Source organism: Crinia signifera, chromosome 6 (assembly GCF_055691185.1).
Source record: "Crinia signifera chromosome 6, ASM5569118v1, whole genome shotgun sequence".
In the NCBI taxonomy this organism is placed as follows: domain Eukaryota; kingdom Metazoa; phylum Chordata; class Amphibia; order Anura; family Myobatrachidae; genus Crinia; species Crinia signifera.
The window spans coordinates 132,528,690-132,534,248 of NC_139222.1; positions in this window are offsets into that span (position 1 = coordinate 132,528,690).

Consider the following 5,559-nt stretch of genomic DNA (forward strand, 5'->3'; position numbering starts at 1 on the left):
TTATTCCTATCACCTCCTCTGAGGTTGGCAGGGACGTGATCTATTATGATAGATTTCATGCTCGCTACACTGTGTCGCATCTTTAAACAATGTCGGGGGACTGGTTGTTCTGCACTCCCCTGTTCTAAAGCACAGCGTATACTCGATCTATGTGCAGCCATTCGTTCTTTAAAGGTCCGTTGGGTTTTACCCACATAACTTAAGCCGCAAGGGCAAGTTAAAAGATATACAATGTAAGATGAACTACAAGTTAGTGGGAAATTAATGGGGACCCTTTTCCCTGACTGAGGATGACTGAATGAACCCCCCGTGCTCATGGCACTACAAGTAGTGCACCCTAAGCACCGGTAACATCCATTCCTCCTAGTCAGGAAATGGCTACTTTCTTTTTTGTCCCAACCTGTGATATCATATTTCACTATTGTGTCTTTAATATTACGTCCTCGTGTGAAACTAGGCATCTTAGATCTTAGATTTAAACAATAAGGGGAGATCTGTATCAGAAGATATTATTGGCCAGTATCTCTTTACTTGTTTAGTGTTACGTGTGGAATGAGTGGAGTGCCTATTCACCCATGGGATGACTTTGTCACCCAATGGTTCTTTAGGTTTGTAACTAAGCAGTTTCTCACGTGGAATCGACAGTGCTTTTTCCTTTGCTGACAATAACTCAATCAGAGGATATCCCCTCTGTTGAAATTTAGTGACTATAGAATTGAGGGTAGAATCAACCTGATTGGGGTCTGAAGTTATTCTTCTAGCCCTTATCAACTGAGAATAGGGCAAACCCCTACGCAATGGGGCTGGATGGTGGCTCTCATTGCGCAGGAGTGTGTTCCTATCAGTTTTCTTTGTGAACAGAGATGTGGTAAAATGTCCATCATTTACCTTGATAGACACATCTAGAAAATGGACCGATGTTTTGTCAACATCGTATGTGAATTTCACCACACTCGTTGACACATTATGCATTTCTATCAAGTCCCCAAGACATTCCTGTTCACCTCGCCAAACTATCAGCAAATCATCGATGAAGCGTTTATACACTATAATCTCAGAACGTAAATGGCCATTGATGTAAAACATTTGCTGTTCTATATGGTGCATAAATACATTTGCATATGCTGGGGCCACAGAAGACCCCATTGCACACCCGGCTATTTGCAAATAAAATTTACCTTCGAACAGAAAATAATTTTTGGTCAAAATCAAGTGTAATAATTGCAAAAATACATGTATTGGCGGACCACTATAGTGAGGGTTGTTTTCCAAAAATGCCCCGACTGCCCTAACACCTGCATCATGGGGGATGCAGGTGTATAGACTGGTCACGTCAGCGGTGGCAATACATTGGAAATCAACCATGGCTGTGCCATCTTCAGCAACCCGTAGTGTTCTTAACAGATCCGTGGTATCCTGCAAATAAGATGACATAACCTGAACACATGGATTCAATAGGCTATCTAGGTACACCGACAAAGGATGGAACAAAGACCCCCTGGCCGAAATGATCGGTCTACCAGGGGGTTTGCTCGCATCCTTATGTATTTTTGGAATAGTATAAAACAGTGGTGACCTAGGAAATTCCACAGTCAAAGCTTTGCAGATGTCACTAGAGATGTAACCTTCAACAACAAATTTAGATAATAACCCTCCCAACTCTTTCTTGTAATCATTAGTAGGGTCTTGCAACAACCTAGTATAGGTGGAAATATCGTCCAGCTGCCTAAGACACACCAGTCTATATGTCACAGTGTCTTGCACGATGACAGCGCCCCCTTTATCCGCCCCTCTTATCACAATGTCCTTTCTCATGGACAAATCTTTAAGGGCTGCCCTTTGACCAGGGCTCAGATTATCACGGGGTCTAAGAGATAAAGGTTGCTCACCTAATTGGTCCATCAGACGTGAAATGGGTTCATCGATGGGGGATCAAATTTGGAAGTTGCAGATACCTTTTTCAATTGCGGGGGTATCATATTCTGCTCAGCATCAGGTTGTTTAGGGGGTGACTTGAAACGTCCAAAGTGATCCTTTAAACGCAAATTTCTGTGAAGTTTGTAGGTATCAACCTTCCATTGAAAGGCATCATATTTGGTGGTTGGAACAAACGCTAAGCCCAAAGCCAGGACATCCTGTTCATCTTTTGTTAAAGTAGTTGACGAAAGGTTGAAGACTATTTCTTGCCCTTGTTCGGGGGTCTTTGATGGTATCTGCCTTTTGTTTTGTCCAGCCCTTCGAGTAGCACGCCTTTGCCTTTTGTAATCATGGCTCTTGTGGACGTGCCTAAAGGGCCTGAACCAGAGGGTAATTGGGAACCAGATGCCTCGCTATCACTCTGTGATGTGCTCGAACCCAAATTTAGATGTTGGAAGCGCCTCGGACGGCGTCTGGAGCTTGGTCGAGGATTATCACGCTGTTGTGTCGAGGATAGCCAACTGTACACCTGTCGCTGATCATAATCTTGTTGCACTTTCTTCATCTTCTCACGCTTAAAGGCAACAAGATCCCTTTTGTACTTATCCATTTCCAATTGGAGTTTGGATAACCAATTGGTATCTGTTTCCTCAGTGAAGACATGTTTATAAGATTTTTCAAACTCGGCAACCTTCTCCTTGTAATCATTTTGCTCCCGCGTAGCCTCTTCAATGACCAATAGTACATTGTAAGATGGTGCGATTGCTGATCATCAAGTGGGTGGCTAGCAGGTGCCTTTATAAACCATTGCCTCACTTCCTCCCGGTGAAACGTATTTGGAATGCAAATCGTGGAGAACAATGCGGCATCTGATAGTTGTACTAGTGTTGGTCTGGGTTCCATTTTGGGTGTGTTTTCACACTCTATGGTTCCTCATGATAAATGTTCACTGGCGCCATATTGTAGTAGTCCTCCATATAAGGTTACACAGACATAAAAGGTACAAAATAAAAACACGTTAAGAAAAGGGGCATATCATATCAATAGAGTATCTAGAACTAAAAGGTAATTTAAAACTATAAAAACCACTTCAACTCAAATCCCACACTTAGACCACTTGGTTCCACCGTTTTTATTGAATAAATGGTTTTTATTTCCATTTGCGATAATCTATTCTCTCTATTGTTATTTTCTAATTGTCCTTAACAATCTTAATGCCACAAAAAAGGTAATATGGTGATATTCATGTCATGTATATTCTCAAAATGTAAAGAAACGTTGTGGGATTCAACACCTTTTTTAATGTTCCTGAAATGCTCAGCGAGTCTGGTTTTACGCAACCTGATGGTTTTGCCTATATACTGCTTTCTGCAGGTACATTCAATCAAGTAAACACTAAATTTAGTGTTACAAGTTATGGAGTCCTCAATAGCGTATGTGATGTTAGTATGTGGGGAAACTAAATTTTGTGCCTTGAGGCTGGTGGTGGCCTGCAGGATCAAGAAAGAAAACAGCGGCAGAGCACTGAAGATGTCAGAAGCTAGCGGGATCAAGCCAAAAGGTGGCTGTAGAAGACTCCTGCTTGGCTGAGGACAGGAGAGGAGGACATTGTGGAAAGCAAAAGAGCTCAACGAAGCTCCCCGCTGTCCACTCTTCAAATGGAATGGGTAGGCGGCCTTGGGCCACCAGCACTTATTTATAATCCCCCTAGACCAGCAGGTGTTCGGGCACGGTCGTAAAAGAATGAGACACGGTCGTAAAAGAACATATCCGTTTAACCAAGTGTAACAGAAAAACAGTGCTACTAAAGGAATCGCTAACAAATACCGGTCCAATAGATAAAAGTAGACAATAATCCAATGCCTAGTAGTAGGTACTGGGGAGCCTGGGAGGTACTTGTCAAAGTGTGTAGGTCCATAGGAACAGCAAAAGGATAATTGTATGAAGGGCCTAGTTCAGCGGTGAAGAGATCTGAATTTGCACCAGGTAGCCCAACTGGTGGCATGTTTGGATGGGCCACCAGACAAGCGAAAACCTGCTGTTTCAAACTCATAGTGGGATTGGACTGCCTGCTCAACTGCTGACAGCGTGGGAGCATGGGGGGAACGACAGAGCTGTGCTTTCAATAGCTTGGTCGAAATTAACACGTGACCCATCACATACTTATCGGGTGGAGGGAGAGCGCCAAAGTAAATATGTAAAAGAGCAAGTTTAGGGTGGGGATGCACTCGGAATCCTAAAACCTCCAACAGCAAAGTGAAAACTCCAGTCCAGAGAGGAGTGAGAACAGGGCAGGACCAAAAAGTATGGAGTAATGTGCCCACTCCGCCACAGTTACGCCAACACAGGTTTGAGTGAGATGGCCAGATAGCATGTAGTCTGGCATGGGTGAGGTAGAACCGGTGAAGTAATTTATAAAAAAGTTTGACATGTGATATGCATTTAGATATATGGAAGCATGTGTGAAACACTCCAGACCAATCTTCCCCTGACATAGGGCCTGAGAGATCCGATTCCCATTTTGCTAAAACATTCAGTGTTTGTGGGGATGGAGAGTCTACTATAAGTTTATACCACTTACTGATACCCCCTCTACTGTCTTCTCTATGCAGTAGATCTTGTATATATATTTTGGCGTGGAAATTATATTGTAAGGGGGAGGTGTTACACTGAAAAGCCAATGACGGAGTTGTAAATATTTGTAAAAGTCCTTGTGGGGCTAGGGGCGTGGCTTGGCACAGCATGTGAACGGACGTGAGTCTGTGAGCTCCGCTATAATCCTGGGCTAATATCCTGGCTACACCACCCTGAGGGCGACCCAAACCCCACAAAAGGCTGCAGGAACCCCCCCTGACCTTGTGGACCTGCGGAGAAGACGAGTCCGGGTCCGTGGGGTCGGCGGCAAGTGAGGAGAGCTGTGCGCGGCAATTCCCCTGTGTCCGGCGCCATCTTGGTTGTGGACGGTGAGGCGCTCCAGACCCCGCGGGCAGCGTTCTGTGTGCGGGCGGGAGCCGGCGCTGTCCGGGGACAAAGAACACCCTCGTGTAGTGGTGTGGAGGCCGGGAGTGAGTGCGGGAGGAGAGCTGTCCCTGCAAGAGGGCAACGCGGCACGGCGAACGGAGGACGCAGCGGCTGCGACGCCAGCCGGCGGGGAGCTGAGTGGGGGTACCCGGTGCGGCAGGAGACGCTGCCTTGAGGACCTGGCGGTGCCCCCCCCTGATGTCGGTGAGCCCTACAGCTGTTCAGGGGTCTGGATAGTACCCAGGGTGAGCGCAACAATCCCTGTAAGGGACGGCCGCCATTTTAGAGAACACTACATCAGATGGGATGCGGCTGGTGCTGACAGTGAGCACTGCCAATAGCTGTTGAGGCAATAGTAGCTGGCTACTAACTACCCCCTGAGGTGCATTCTTTTGCTGTGCTCCCATTCCATACAATAGTGCTGTCGCATGATGAGTACTGTGCCATTGACTGTTATTACCCCCTATATTATACAAAGGCCAGGCATTGGAGCTCAGATTCTTCAAAGCGCGGTGCCCATATCCAGCCCGGTTGGAGTGAATCCCTGAGAAATAATTAACAGGTCCTGGAGACTGTGCTTAACAGTTATTAATCTTTGCCAGCTTCAATTCAATTACTTTA